Source organism: Triturus cristatus, chromosome 10, assembly GCF_964204655.1.
Source record: "Triturus cristatus chromosome 10, aTriCri1.1, whole genome shotgun sequence".
Lineage (NCBI taxonomy): Eukaryota > Metazoa > Chordata > Amphibia > Caudata > Salamandridae > Triturus > Triturus cristatus.
The window spans coordinates 391,810,700-391,827,640 of record NC_140593.1 but is presented as its reverse complement, the minus strand read 5'-3'; the positions used below and the strand labels follow the sequence as shown (position 1 = coordinate 391,827,640).

At 43.7% G+C, this 16,941-nt stretch overlaps 1 protein-coding gene and 1 non-coding gene across 2 annotated transcripts in view; both read right to left on the bottom strand.

The window, feature by feature from the left end:
* Positions 1-16,941, bottom strand: part of SPMIP4 (sperm microtubule inner protein 4) — a 312,584-nt gene that overhangs the window by 279,760 nt on the left and 15,883 nt on the right. The gene's annotated exons all lie outside the window — the stretch shown is intronic.
* LOC146789498 (Nuclear RNase P) lies at positions 4,030-4,334 on the bottom strand. Its single transcript, XR_014970199.1, has one exon.

Below are 16,941 nucleotides of genomic sequence, written 5' to 3'. Positions count from 1 at the left end.
AGAAGTTCTTGACAGCTGAGGTATCAAGGTTTGGGTTTTTTAAGGAGGACTTTGATGTGTGTAGTTTTAAGGCAGTTCCGTATAATGCTCTTTTGAACAGATAAGTTGGTAAAGGTCACCAAATGAGGGAGAAAGTCTGGAACAAGGTCCTTGGCAATGGAAGGAGGGATCATGTCACCAGAGTATGAGTAGAGCTTCGTATCCATGACAGGAGAGAGAAGCATATCTTCAGAGAAGGGAGAAAACCAACTCAAAGGAGAGATTGGCTTGGTGCTATTATAGGATGCAGACACAGGAGAAGCCACACGAGTTGTGACCTCAAGGAATACATGTTATTAGATACATTGACGTTCCTCACAACAACCGCTTATTCCATCTTCTCACTGCAAAAAGCATATGGCCATCTATTTGCAAAAATGTTATATTTGGGGAGGTTGGTGGTAAAGGACCCCTTTTTCCTCTCATGGTCCGATCATCTGGCCGTCCCGTTTGAGGTGTCTTGCTCGACCGTTGACAGGTACGAAAAAGTTCTGAGCAAAATGGAACTACGTAGGGATTTTAAGAAAATCACTAATAGTTCCTTTGCTCCTTGGGCTTCTAGCCTGTCCATTCCTCATGAGGAGAATGTCCAGGTGGCGGTCGCGCAATTTGAAAAGGCTGTCACTGAGGCGCTGGATGAGTTGGCTCCTATCCGGGCGCGTTACTCAGCGAGAAAAAAGCCTTCTGCCCCTTGGTTTTCGGAGCATTTAAGATCTCTCAGACAGGAAGTTAGGAGACGGGAGCGGCTATGGCATACTAGCTGGGATCGGGTGGACAAGGAGGCCCACAAAACCCTGATGAGGAAATATAGGATGGAAGTGATAAGGGCTAAACAGGAATATTTCACGGCCCTTACCTCCTCACTCTCCTCCCCTAAGGAGCTTTTCAGGATAGTGGACTCTCTTATGTCCCTTCAAACCCCGGACCCTGTTACTGCTTCGCAGCAGCTCTGTAACAGCATAGCTGTCTTTTTCCAGACGAAGATCTCTGACATTTATTCCGCTTTAGAGCTGCAGAGGACTTTAACAACTGAGCCCCTTGTACTTGGGGATGTGGCTCCTGTTCCCATTGCTTTTACTGAGAATTCCTCTCTGGGACGTTTGGAGTCCTTCCCTCCCCTTTCCTTGCAGGATTTAGAGATCCTCCTGAATAATACCAAGTCAGGCTCACCACTGGATACCTATCCTCTTAAGATCCTTAAGCAATGCAGGGAAACCCTCTTGCCCCCTCTCGTTCACATCATGAATAGGGACATGAGGGATGGTATTGTCCCCCCTCAATGGAAAAGGGCGGTAGTGAAGCCTTTACTCAAGAAACCATCTCTTGATCCTGGGTTCCTAAAGAACTTTCGCCCCATTTCACTGCTCCCTGCCCGTGCGAAGATGTTAGAAACTCATCTGAATAAACATCTCGCAGCTTTTGTAGAAAGTTCAGGCTGCCTTGATTATTCCCAGCATGGTTTCAGGAGGGAACATAGCACCGAGTCGGCCCTCACCATAGTGCTGGATAATATCCACACACGTGTGGATGGGGGTCAGACCGCCCTCCTGATCCTGCTGGACCTCACGGCAGCCTTTGATACCCTCTCTCCCTCAGTTTTATCATCTCGTCTGAGGGAGATTGAGGTTGAGGGAGCAGCCCTGTGTCTATTGACCTCTTTCCTCGACCAAAGAGAGCAAAGAGTGAAGTTGGGGGAGTTCCTATCTCCATCCATGTCTGTGCAATGTGGGGTCCCTCAGGGGTCGGCATTAAGTCCGACCCTTTTTAAAATATACGTGACCCCCCTTGCCAGACTAATTAGATCTTTTGGGATGGAGGTAGTTTCCTATGCAGATGACACACAGATCCTCGTCTCTCTCTCCCAGTCAGTTAGTTCGACTGCCTCCAATTTTAGATCTTGTATGGAGGCAGTCGGCCAATGGATGATTCCCAATTCATTGAAACTGAATGGGGAGAAGATGGAGGTGATGGTGTTTGGAGGAAAGGAAGAGGTATGGTCATCCGATTGGTGGCCGGACTCATTGGGAGCGTGTCCTGTTCCCGCCTCGTCGGCCAAGAACCTAGGAGTTTTGATCGACTCCACCCTCAACATGTGTCAACAAGTTAATAGAACTGTCTCTACCTGTTGGGGCATTATACACATACTGAGGAAAATTAGGCACTATCTCTCGCAGCAGGCAAGGAAACAAGTTGCTGTTGCTCTCATTGGCTCCCGGCTGGACTATTGCAATGCGCTATATGCGGGACTGAATAGAAGTCTGCTGCAGCGCCTGCAAATGGCCCAGAACGCAGCAGCTAGGTTTGTCCTGGATTTGCCCAGGCGTGCCTCGGCCACCTCTGCCAGAAAACTGTTACACTGGCTTCCTATAGAGGACCGGATACTGTTTAAGACCATGTGCATGACCTATAGGGCTTTAGCTAATGGTAGCTCCTCCGGAGTTGGATCTATTTTATCTCTCTATAGCCCCTCCAGGAACTTGCGCTCCTCCAACAGACTTCTCTTATTAGTCCCCCGTATCCGGAAAACTAAATGGGGGGGCAAAGCCTTCTCCATTCTGGGACCTAAGTGGTGGAATGATCTCCCACTGGAACTTAGGTCCCTTCCCACTCTACAGCTATTTAGAAATGCTTTGAAAACCCGTCTTTTTGCGAGGTCATACCTGTAGTTGTGTTCTGCCTTCTGATTTTGATTTGTTTTGTAGGCGCTTTGATGCCTTCGGGTTTTAGTTGCGCAATATAAATTTTATTTCATTCATTCATTCATTCATTTTTTTTATTCATGAAGGTACATCACTCCACACATCAGCTGCTGTACAAAGTCTGCAACCGCCACACAATAACTCTGACTGTTTTTTCAGATGCAAAGCCAAGACTCACCTCTCACAAAAGACTTGAACTCCATTTGAAAGGTGCTTCTCCCTCTCTTGTGCTTTAATAGCAAACTCTCAAAACACAAAGAGCACTAATCCTAGGTGTACCTATATCAAGTTTCACCCAACCACACTCTGTATACTAATTGAACTTCCTCCAAAAGAGGTATGGTTTCTTTCTCATAAAAACTGTGAAAGGTTCCAGGCCTGCTTGTCAGCCATAAAGAGCTATTTAGTGGAACACCAAAATAAACATAGTAGAAATGTGTTTCTATGCAGTATGTGCAGATTTCATGGGCATTAATGGATGAGAGATTAGCCATGTCAAATCACGTGACCCCTCTCTGTACGATTCAAAGTGAGTATTTTAAGAAATACGGGGGGATGGGTAGGTGTCTTGAAGTGAATTGCAGTTAGAAACTTTAACAAGCATTTGCAATGCAATAGGTCTCAAATTTTAGAAGCTTTGACCTATTGGTATTGTAAATGACAATGCCTTTTATTTATGTGTTGTTTTTTAAAATCATAAATAAAAGGCATTGTCATTTACAATGCCAATAGCTCAAAATCTCGGAATTTGGAGACCTATTGCATTGCAAATGCTTGTTTAGAACTTGTGCCCTGGCAAAGCCAGTCACAACGGAAGCCACTTCTAAAACAAAGTGAATCACAATGCAAGTCACGTCTAAAGCCCATGGCTGCACCAGCATTAGAGCCTGTGATAAATGTGACGAGGCAACAAATTAACTGAGAGCCGAGACAAAGTTCGTCTTGGGTTCTAAGAGCCCATAAACGATCTGTGATATGAAAAAATATTTAAACATTTCAGAGCTAGCAAATGTCAGCTCACATTTGCTAGCTCTGAAATGTTTAAACTGATTATTGTGTTAAACAAAATACGTTCCTCTAGAATTATTGGTCAAGGACCATTGTTCTCTGTATCAATCAATATCCAGGTCCAAGGACTTAATCGGGTTACCCCATTGTTTATAATGATGAAAAAATATTTGGCACGCAAATTATGCAACAATCGTCTGATATGATAAAGTGTGATACTTCTCCGCTTTAAGTATGTAATAAAAGTTAAAGTTTTAAAGAACCAAATACCATTCAGTAAAAAAGTGAGAGGACAGTAGTCTGAAGTGGGTTATGAGGCGCCTTTGCCTCACCTCAGACATTGCACTCAGAGGGGTGCCAGCCGCGAACCACTTCCAATGCCCGGAGGGGGTTAAGCTTCAGCGAGTGCCAGATACACGATCATGCATCTCCTGCCGCCCCCTTTGGGTCCCGGATCTCTGGGAGCTCGCTCCCCTTTTCAGGGGATGCCTGCTGGGGCAATTACCGGCTCTTGTCTCAGATCTTCCCCAAGGTACTTGAGTGACAGACGCACTCTGCACGTGTCCTCAGTGATGAGCTTCCTCCGCTACTCAAATATCCACCCCTACTACTTTATATATATGGCTCCATTACATATGCTTGGTAAATGAGGGTGGTTTCATTATTTTGAATTTAGGGGGGGGATTGTGTGGAAATGTACTAAAGATAGAACATTTATTGTCCAAGGGAATAAAATACAATGTATAAAACACGCACTACCAATTCGCAAATGGACGGTTTCACCATGAAAACCGCTAATAGCTCGGGACTTCTAATATGTAAACCAAGCTCTTACGTTAATCCTATCACTTGCGCCAAACCTCGCACCCAATCATGGACCTGTAGAATGGCCATCTTGGAAAAGTTGGATTCAAAGGTATCGACGCCCAGAGGAGCAAATTGCTTGTCTTCGGTAAAGCAAAAGCACAACGTTCAGTAAATAACATTAATCCGCTAACTAGAGCAGAGTCAGATTTGAATGCACGCTCTTTAGTCTGATGACCAAGGTATGATCGTATCTAGAATTTTATCTTCCTCCAAGAAATTGAAAACTACACGTTTTGTTGATATGACTAAAGAGTTGTTACACCGTTTACATATGACACCATTTATAAAACACGCATTTGCATGCCTTTGATATGGTCAATAGCTGAGAAATACCTTTCTCTCTTTACGGTCGCTCTATTCTTTCCCCTAACTTACTAGATAGAGCCTGTCGCTCTAGCCGCTCCGTCACTGCGTCGTAACATGCTAGTCCCTTTTCTATGTCCGTGACGTACGCTGTGTCTGTATATAACTCACCCGGTTGAGGAAGGAGGTACGAGAGCTCAATTTTAATGAGCAAAACAACGCTACGCCAGTGCTCAGTGGTGACATGACAGCCAACACCAGCTGCGGGGCTGTTCTTCAGCCGAGAACCCATATGTCAATGTCACCAGCTCCTTACAAAGATCATGCGTAGTGGCGACTCGCTAATAATCGTCTATGCAGCACTGAGCATGTGCTTAAATTGTTAGGGCGAGATCGCGGAACATTCGTGTTTTCAGTAGTCTTTTGAAAGACCTGCTAACTTTGAACAACAAGCATTTGCAATGCAATAGGACTCACATTTACGCGAGACCTATTGCATTGCAAACAGGAGTGCGGGGGCAAGGGGCAAGAAGGCACGAACAATGAGAGTGCGGGTGTAGGGGCAAGAAGGCACAGACTGTGGGAGGAGGGGAGAAGGCAGGAGCAGTAAAAGAACCTCATTAAAGAATATAGTGCTCACAATCTAAATAACACATACCATGCAACACTCGAAGTAAAGGGGCCAGTAACCATGGAGAGATACAAATGACGACAAGGCCGTCATAAGTAGGGACTAACAAGCCTATAAACCAATTGGAAGGCAGCATTTAGGAAGGACAACGACACAAGGCAATGAAAAAGATAGGTGGGGAAGTGGGCGGGGCTTCCCTCACATAGTGAACTACCACAGATCAGCCCCAGATCAGCGCTTGCGCGCTGGCTCGGGCTTGACCTAAAAATGACTTTATGAACAAAACTATCTAATTTAAACCACTCTTACTATGGTGTAATGTAAAATAAGCCCACACCCCCACAAAAAACTGTGTAAGGTGGCACAAAATTACCAAACATGATTCCCCAATCCAATTGTTCAATGGGGGATGTCATACACTACAGGGGCTTGCAGCAACATTGCAGTCTTGACAGGGCTGAAGTTGTGATCTTTCCTTGTGCAGTGACCACCATCACAGCTTTCAACTGTAGGCTGTGTGGAAATGTAGAAAGATAAATTAATTGTTAATAACAAATTACACTATTTAGATGTCAAAAAGAGAGCAAACATTTGAGTGGTATTTACCGCTCCAGTAATTCCTGCATGAGATTAAGATCTCATCCTTCATTGAATTTCGACATGTCAAAATTAGTGGAATTTAAATGGGGAAAGCTGTAATTTACTACAACATAGAGATTTTGGTATGACAGACACCAACATCCGCACATTATTCCCCATAGACCCGTAAAGTGGGCAAATATTTATTTTTACCAGGCTTTCCCTAGAAACATATTTTATCCGGTTTTTTTAGAGAAAGGTATTTGGTCTGTTTGAGCTACTTTACATATATTTGTTGTCTTCTTTGGTATAAAACTATTTTTATTTTCTATTGTATTCTAAGGTAAGATGGCGGTACAGCACATAAACATACATGGGGAACCTGCCTGGATATCGGTCTCTGCTTAGCATCATGATAGAAGACAAACGATAAAAATTAAGTAGCCTCAAAAGTAGAGGAATCAGATAAGTAAATTGACATATTTATTTTATAAAAATACATTGATGGGATAAAGTTATAAGCACAGACGTTTGACTCTTCATAAGACTAAAAATGCTGCGATCTACTGGCAGTATTTTTCGTTTTGCCTCTAAACTCGGCTCACGAAGCATTTTAGACATGATGAACATATACAATGTTCGTTGTGTCTCCTCTGCACTGTATGGGGCAGGTGTATGGGGCCATAGTGTGGGTACATCTCTGCAGAAGGAGGAAAATAAGTTCTTAAGAAGGTTGTTATGTGTTCCCCCTTCTGCCTCCACTCTGCTGATTCACGAAGAAGTTGGGATCGAGTTTATCTCTGATTTAGCAGCAGTCCGGCCACTTTTATTGTGGCGTTCTATTTGGGCTAAACCAGAGACTCGATTTACTCAGGATATCATTCTTGATTGTATAGGCCTGGACCACTCCTCACGCATACAGTGGTTGAGATACATCCACCGCTGGTATCTCCTTCTTTTCAATATAGATGCATTCCGCGAGCCAGAAGAGGTTGTTTCTATCTCAAAAAAAGAAATCAAGACAACGTTTTTTTAACTTTCGAAAGGCAGAGCGAGACAAAATTTCTGGCAATCTTGTTACCGTGAAATTTTATAAAGATTTAAATTTAACTTCGGGGTTCCAATCCTATCTTGCGTATGTGACCCGTCCCTCCCATCAGTATGTTTTAACACGCGTCAGATTGGGTATTGCTCATCATCTGGTTGCATTTCCAAACACAAGAACCAGTTCAGATATACCCTGTCCGTGCGATAGTATTTCCCGACAAAATAGTCGCCACTTTTTACTTCTTTGTAAATTTTATCATTCTCTTAGGTTAAAATACCTTAAGCCAATTTTTATCAAATATAATATTCGTACTACAGAAACAGCACTGATACTTTTATTCTCATTAGAGAACGAAGAGATTTGTTTTTTCCTGGCTACTTTTATCTTGAAATGTACAGCTGCCAGGGAAAGTATTGTACTATAAGATTTTTATACTTACCTGTCTGTACCTATGTTATACAGCTGCCAGGTATTGTATTATGCTGCTATTACTGATTACTGTTTACATTTTTGCTTGTATATATAAGTCCCAAGTTTTATACCTTCTTTGTAATTAGGGTATTATTTTTGTTTTTTTGACCACAGTATTTTATGACTATTTATAAATTTTGATGTACAGCTGCTAGGATAGGCCCATTGAGTAATTCCCACTGATCACCTGTTTGTTCATTCATTTACGTTTTTCTTTTATAACAGTATGTTGACCCAAACTGGCATGATTACCTAATTGTTGCACTTTAGCCTTTTGTACAATGTCTTCTCATTGTTTTTTATAAGTGGTCATATGGTGTCTTTACACATTTTTAACCATGTATTCTTTTGCTTGTATGATTTGTATGCACAAATCGAATAAAAGCTTTAAATTGAATTGACTCTTCATAATTAAGGCTCTCTATTTTCCGTTTTTACGGATTTTTACACATAAATGCAGACAGAAAACAATGTGTTTTTTGTCTGCATTTATTTTTTAAAATGGATAAATACAGAAAATTGTCTTTCTTTTAAGTGACTCTCCAGGATGACATTTCTTTAAATAGTGGCATATGTCAACATACATTTATGGTATAATGCTAGTATTATCCAGTGGAGGTATTGTTATGTAATATTTGGCAGCTTAAATAGCTAAAACACGACAGACATCAAAGTATGGGTGCGCATCTATCAGTTAAATATATATGGAAATGTACAGTTTTACAACTTCATTTATACGCAAAACACAAAATAAATATCGATAAATACAGATAAAATGGCCCAAAAATAAATATGGAATAATACAGACAGAAATGTTAAAAAAATAAATACCATAAAACCGGGAGCCCTATTTATAATGCTCACCATCCCAATATAGTCTCAAAATGTTTATACTTTCGTGTGAAATGTGAGTAGTGCCAATTTTTAAAAAAAGACTATTGAGTAATTTTATGATTCGGACTAATAACGGGCTAAGGGGCATATTATCAAGGGCAATATCGCCGCCTTAGCGGTACTTTTTGCCGCTAAAGCAGCGTTGTTCTAATCGCCCTATTAGGAAGGCGGCGCTAACATGCAGTAGCGCATGTAAGCAGCCGAATTCCTAACGCCACACATCTTAGCGATATACATCGCTAATGAGATGCAAGGTAGGCGTTCCCTCCTAGGACAACATGTGTAATGCTCGCTAAACCAACATCGCGCTATTACCAATGCTGCCCCTGAATGGTGAAGCGAAGAGAAACGGCGCTCTAAGCCCCCATTATCGCCGGATCCTAACGCCATAATAAAACCTGACTTGTCATGGAGGTGGATTGTATGGTTAAGTCCACACTCCCCTATTACCAAGCTTGACATTAATGCTGTGAAATCATCGCAGGATTTCACACGATAATGTTCATTATAGCAGTCTATACCAGGATTTCACATCGCCTGTCAGCTAAGCGTTGCTAATACGCCGCTGAAATCCAGCGGTAGCCGGCGATGATTAAAATCGTGCTAAGCGCGCTTTGCGATATTTATCGCAGACTCTAGATAATATGCCCCTTAGTGTGGGACAAGTGCTAAAACATGTGATGTCATTGGCTGTCCAATGATACATGATGTCACTTCCAGCACTGCTAGAATTTTGGTAAAACAATACGCGTGTCTTAAACGAGGCTAGTAGGAAGGTGCCTTTCTGTCGAAATCTTCGAAGATATAGATTTCACATATGCACATACAAATATTTTGCTTGAGATAGTCTAGAATAAAAGATAAACTGGACTGCAGACAGATACGTATTTGTAATCCTATATTCATGTACTACTAACAGCGACCTCTGAATCTATAAACTGTTAAATCTTTAATAAACAGAGTCCATCTGCTGCACAACTGCACATTTCAACGCTTGCTCCTATTTCATGTAACCATAACTTCAAAACCTGACATCAAAACACAGTGCAGTGGGATCCGTGTCAAGTAAATTGACGCCCAAGGGAAGGTACATAAATGATTAACGTGTGACTCGTGTCGAACTCTAGCAACAGGTTACTAAGCGGCAGCAGAAACAACTACCAGTGAAGCAACTGATGCAACCCAGCAAGCACAGTAGCATGAACCCATGTGTCCGCACAAACCATGAAACGGCCAGGTCACTGAAGGGTGGATTCTGATATCTAATATTGTACAGCAGTGTGTCTTGTGCAATAAGGGCGGCATGCACTGAAGTTACATAACTTTTCCTGGTCTTAAAGTAGTACATGAAGCTCATGGCTAGTCTAACTATCGTACTCTTAACAACTATAGACTTGGTATGGTTAAAGTTCGAGGGGCATTTTTATAATAATGTTTGTCTGGTAGTAAAATAGCTTCTCCTGCTTTATATGGGACGGAGTGATGCAAAAAGCAAGGAGTCCACGCGGTGTGATAAGGTATCCCTCTATGACATTTGTATAGCGTGCGTTACAAAGCAAGCCCTGTTAATATGTGCTTGCTATTAAGGAGGTAGAAGATTTGGGATGTTAGGAGAAGGTTTTTGAGAAAAGCTTACTTACACAAGCACTGTGAAGTTTTGCAGTGGCGGCCGCCACAATAAAAAGGTGGGGTGGGTGGAGGGGGCGCAGGGGAGTGGGGGAGGGGGAGCATGCAGGGGGGGTTTAACAAAAAAAAAAAGAAAACTTACCTGGAGCTGCCGACCACCTCCAGCGTCGCGCTCGGCCTCCTTCTTCCTGGTCCCAGAAAGCACTGGGGCCACATCACAGGCTCCCTGCAATCCCCACGCTGCTCTCATGTGTCTCGGTTTGAGTTACAGGGCGACAACAGGTTTCCAGAGGCCTTTTCCTGCTTTCCAGCTGACCAGTCCTGACAGAACCTGACCACCTGACCTGGTCTCCTCTGCTGGCCTCTGTGAGAGTGAATCCTGATTCCCAAGTACCGTCCCCAAGTTCTAGGATCCTTGGCTGCGGTGAGAGCGTACTGCTCCCTGCCTAACTAAAAGCTTCACAGAACTCGAAGCTGAGCATTGACTCCAACAACCTTCATCAATGGCTTCACCAATTTCAACACTGAGCAACACATAATCGCCAGCATCCTCTGACTCGACATCATGCAGCACCCAATTTATAGCTTCACCAGGCTTGACACCAAGCAGCATCCAAGCAACGCTGACAAACTTCATTGACGGCTTCAATGGATCCGACGTTGTGCGGCATCTGATCTACTCCGAGACCTCACCGGCGGCTCCTCATCATCATCAAGTCCTTCCGCAGGTCTAGTCAGCTGGCTAGCCCCTCTGAAGACATTCTACCTCCATAAAAGTGAGAAGGTAACTTTGTGACAGGGAGACCCTAGTCCTATATCCGACATGCACTCCATCGAAGTTGGCCTTAAATCTTACCCTTGTTCCGGTCTAGCGCAAATGAGTTGTTCACGGTTGGCTCTTAGTGCTTTTTAGCCTATTTTCAAGTATAAACTATAAAAAAAATCATCAATGTGGTTCTACTAGTTGAATTCTTGTAATTTTGGTTTCATTTTATTTTATCAGAATACTCTTTATTCTTCTAAATTGGTTTGGGGTTCTCTTCTTTTCTGTTTTAACTTTATAACTGTATGAGTACTACATATATACTTTACACATTACCTCTAAGTTAAGTCTGGCTGCTCTGTGTCATAGCTACCAAAGATTTGAGCACAGGTTTAATTCAGTGACTTTTGTAATTGACCCTGACAAGGACTGTGATTGTTATTTGAGGTGGGCTCTCATCCCACTCAACTAATACTCCATTTCTTACACCTTAGATTTTTTTCTGGCTTTTGTCCTCATTACTGGGGTTGGTATTCAGTGTGCGCACCATAGTGAATAACATATCTTCATTCCTCAACCTAATTACATCTATCTAATGCTCCTCGGGGACTCACTTTAAAACCACAAAGTTGTTTATGTATCCAACTTTGAACGCGACTCTCATAGCTGAGGTGGGAAGGGACTTCGGTACCAAATCACAGCATCCACATAATTTAATAAGTTACAGTTTCCTCAAACAATGAAGTAGTAGAGTTTACCCTAATTTCTTTCCAGCAATATAGGCATAGGTTAAAATGTACCTTTCTATCTTTGTGATTACTTTTGATTGCAATCCTTCCATTACGGCTCTATCACTTCACATCATTCCCAGCGGTGGCTGCTACCTGTTAGCAGCAGTGGGGAAGGGTGGAGGGAAGGGGCGAGGGGGGAATAGGTTAAAAAAATCACTTACATCTCCTATGTCTTCTTCCTGTCTTCTTGGTGAAGACAGGCAACATCAGGGCTCCCAGGCTCCCTGCAGCCAATCACAACACTGCAATGCAGCACTGTGATTGGTCTGAGCACCATGACACAGCGCTCAGCCAGGGGCTGGAGGGTTGGGCATGGTCTCCATGCAGGCTGTAATGCAGCCTGCATGGAGAAAACAGTATGTGCGCATGACAGTTTTGAGCAGCCTAAGAGGGCCGGCCAAGCACTCATGCTCACATAGGGAGTGAAAATCACTCCTCCCCCTTTTCTGAGAGAAGCCGCAACTGGGAAAACTAAAATGATAATAACCTTGGGTTATTATCATTTTATTTTTCCTTTTTTTACACTGCATACAGCAGTGGGGCGACGCTCCTCTGCCTTAGTTGAGGAGCCATCACTGATCTTAGTCAATGGCCCAGAAGATATTTCTGATCCGGATCCATCCCCCATTCCCTTCAGCTCACTGCCTGCAGGTACAGCGCCTCCACCTCGCTTCACATTTCATAAAAATGCTCCCACCTGCAGTGTCGACTCTTCCTCCCTTCTACTGCCCAAACATAGCACATTTTGAAACTACATGGTGAAGGCAAGAAACATCTAATTAATGAGAAAATAAACACACCACTTAGCTTGAGGAAGTAGCTCAATGGATCTGCGTCAGCACCTAAGGTAGTTGCAATGGGGTTAGCAACATTTATAGTGTGTCTTTTTATGAGACCTAAAAGGCCATCCATTGTTTTTTTTGTTATAAGGGAAATCTTAAAATAAAATTCCATTTAGAGGTTAAATGACACACCAATGAATGGCATGGTGCAGTCTTTGTTCTGTCTAAAAGACTTATGTTGAAAGCTTGTGTTACTAATTTGTATTATATTCAAAACCATTTTTAAATACATAACTGTGATGGAATAACTAATATTAGTCTTTAGTGTCTGTTTAATAGATCCCTGCAAAATGCAACATGCATGGAAATCCAGGAAAATAAGCACCTCTCCGGGTCTGATTTTAAAGTATCATAATCTTTTGCATTGGTTACTTCCTATATGCACAAGGAACAATCCCTTGTTGTTAGACCTTACATCCTTGGTGTGGTTTTCCCCCTACTTTTGGCATTCAATGCTTCCATTTTTGCTGACTTCGTTTTGGCTAGCCTGAGGACTCTGCAAACTTTACCTCTGCTAACCAGTGATAAAGAGCTTGTGCTCTCTCCCTGAAACATGGTAACATTGGGTTACATCCAATTTGCACATTTAATTTACTTGTAAGTCCCTATTAAAGTGGTACTAGATGTACCCGGGGCCTGGTAATGATATGCTACTAGTGGGCCTGCAGCACTTATTGTGCCACTCACTCAAGTAGCCTTTAAAAAAATGCCTCAGACTTGCCACTATAGCATTTGTGTGCAGTTTTAAACTGACATTTCAACCTGGCAAAATAAGCCTTTTTCCAGGTCTAAACCTTCCTTTTTAATACATATAAGTCACCTCTAGGATAGGCCCTACACAGCCCAGAGGGCAGATTGCAGTGTATTCAAAACGTTGGGCATGTACTTTTAAGTTTTACATGTTCCAGTAGTGAAAAACCCTTAAATTAGTTGTTCACTATTGCAAGGCCTGCATCTCCCATAGAATAAAAGTCGGTTACCTTATTACATATAATAAGTAAGGGTGGGTGCAGTGCTCCTCTCCGCCCGTGGAGTGTGCGTAGTACTGCCCACTTCGCGCTTCGCAAAGTAGGCGTAGCAGGGGCAGACTACGCACACGCCGCGGCAGAGCAGAGTTGCCCGCCACCCGCCTCCCTCCCGCCTCATTTTACAATTACTTAGAACATTACATATAAAGAAAATCACTTACCTGAGCTGCCGCGTCCCGCCGCGTCCCGCCGCGTCCCGGGGCTCCATCTTGCTACGTCCTGGCTAGCTTCTTCCTCACGAATGCACTTGCGCGGGCGCCCGCGCATGCGCATTCTTGAGGAAGAAGCTAGCCAGGAAGCAGCAAGATGGAGCCCCGGGACGCGGCAGCTCAGATAAGTAATTTTCTTTATATGTAATGTTCTAAGTAATTGTAAAATGAGGGTGGGAGGGAGGCGGGCGGTGCGTAGTGGGGCTACGCGAAGTGTGCGGGTGGGCGTGGATTTGCCCCCACTCCGTAATGCTTCACGTAGCCTCACTACGCCCACTACTCCCAGCCTTAATAATAAGTGATAACTTTCAATTATGAGCACGAGAGAAAGTTGAGTTTGGACTCTACATAATTGTAATTTAAAACCCTCTTTAAAGGTAAAGTCGGATTTTAAGTCACAATTTTGAAAATTACACTTTTAGAAAGTTGGCATTTTCTTGTCCTAACCATTTGGTGACTGTAGCCTGCTCCTGGGTCACATGACTAGGTGTAGCTGGCAGTTGTTCTTTGTATATTACTTCAAGACAGTGAGACAAAGGGGGACTAGGCTTTGGCAGGATGCGCCATCTCTGACTTGATAGGGGGGGAGTTGTCAGGGGGGAGTTGTCACCTACCACACTTGCATATCACAAAGACTCTGCCTCATCACACTCACAAAGGGTTTCATTGCCATCTAATGCGCACCCAGACAAGCTGGGGGTAAGGCAGGGAGGCAGGAAATTCAAAAAACCTCTGGAGGTTAAAGCTTCTAGAAACTTCTCCTACTTCAAAGTTGGCACCAATTATAAATATTGGACTCCCAGACCCACCTCTTCAGTACACTCCTGGACCTGTGGATACTACAGAAGAAGAACGCCATGCTTCCCTGCTGCTTGAGGTCTGCCCTGCTTGCTGTGAAGGAAGACTGAACCTGCACTCTTCATCCCAGGCTGAAGTAACTCCAAGGGTCAGCTGACTGAACCTCCTGTCCTGAGCCCTGTGGCATAACAAGTCCCAGAGGCCTCCCTGCAGATGCCCAGGTGACCTGCTGCCTGAACCTGCAATTTGGACTGCCTGGGCTCTGCTGGCCTCTGCTGGAGTAAGTTCTTGGTACCCAAGAGGTGCCCCTCAGGTCCTTGACCCTTAGTATGGCATCAGCTGAACTCCTTCTAAAAGAAAAGGAGAAATCCCAAAGTTTTGGGCTCTTCATGAATTGGCCTGTTTGCAGCAAGATCTTGCTGCACGAGCCGACCGCCAATGCGAAGCTCTGGTGAAACTGACACTGCTAACGATGACCGCCAATGTGAGATCTGCACTATGTTCTACAGCATCGACAGCCCAATGTGACTGCAAACGGGAATCTCCAGTAATGACTGTCTGCGACACCCAACAGAATTTCACGCTACAGCGTGACCGTTCGTGATGCCTATCCTGCTCTTCATGCTACAGCGACTGGGAGGGTGTGCCCAAGTAAGTTTGGAGAAGCTGGGAAAGCTGTGGAATATTTATGGAAATGCCTGGGGCCTAGGAACATGACGACTATTATGCAAATTAGACCACTGACCTCTAACTACTTTCTTATCTTTTGTAGGTCTTGTGACCCTGTGACATAAAAGAAAAGCTTGTTTGTGGTCCAGTGATGCACTCATAAGTGTGCATGCAATCAGCATAGAAACTGTAAACTGCATGTGATACTGTTTCTATAGCTTGTGTCCTACTCAACTCTCTCTGCCGGTTGTTATCAAAGCTCATTCTATGCAACACACACAATAATCGCAAGATTGGAAGAACTTTAAGAGTTTCCGTTACTTTTCAGACTATCCCCATTCCTGTCTTTTCATCCATAACAGCTAAAGCCTCTCCCCTCCTAATGCTTATCATTTAACCCTTCAAACCCCATTCTACTTATCCATTTCCAAGTGATAACCCACGCTAGCTAAGGAAACAGCGTCTGTTGAATCATTTTGACACAAACACTTGGCTAGCATTGTTTTCCTGTTTAAACAGCTTAATGGCTAATTGTCTTTGCCATAATGATGGCCATGGTAACAGGAATCTCAAGGCTAAAACATACAGGTCAAGGATAAGCTCTCATCTGACACACACAACTGCATGATTGGTCCAATTTCGCTGGACTGTCCCTATTATGTTATTTTACACCACTACCAATTTTTCACTCAGTGCACCCTACCTCTATTGAGATGAGTATGCAGCACCTTGCCAGACATCACAACTGTCCGGGTGCTCCTTATCAGAAGCAGATGAAGAGATCTCATTGATGTGGGGAAAACTTCATTGAGCTTCAGACCAAAAATGAGCAGGACAGTGATGCTTTAAACTTTCTGAAGTTTTACCAAAGTTTTTATTTTCAGGCTACCATTCATACATGTTGTTGCAATTGTTGAGGCAGGACTCCATTTGTTTAGCTAATCCTATAGGATTAGACAAGGATAGGAGTAGAAATTGAAAGAAAATGTGAGATAGCGATGTGACAGCAATTAAAAAAGAAATAGAGATGAAAAGAATGGAAGAAAAGTTCATTAAAATAAAAGAGAGGAAGAAAGAAATAAGAGTCGAGGCTGAATGTGTGAAAGAATAATTGGTAAGTAATGGTACTCTCTCTCTCTGTAGGTATATATATACATATACACACACACACACACACGCACACACACACACGTCTGAACACGTGATGTTTGCAGTTTATAGGTAGCTGCACCATTTTTAAATGTGGCTCTTTGGGTGTCCCCCTTAAAAATCTTTTCTAGAGATGTCATGCTAGAGCAGCTGTGGCGTAGCTAGACCTTTGGCCGCCCGTGGTGGCCCTTGCGTTTGCCGCCATGTGACTGCCGCAGGTAAGAGTGGGTGAAGGGTGCTCGCGATCCCTCGCAACAGCCACAGGTAAGAGCGGGTGGAGGGTGCTGGCGATCCCTCGCAACAGCTGCAGGGAAGAGCGGGTGGAGGGTGCTGGCGATCCCTCGCAACAGCTGCAGGGAAGAGCGGGTGGAGGGTGCTGGCGATCCCTCGCAACAGCCGCAGGTAAGAGCGGGTGGAGGGTGCTGGTGATTCCTGCCTTTGCCGCGACGACCGCAGGTGGGACCCCCCTCCCCCTTGTTACGCCACTGTGGAGCAGCATATGTCTAATTTTCTTAAGGACACAGGAA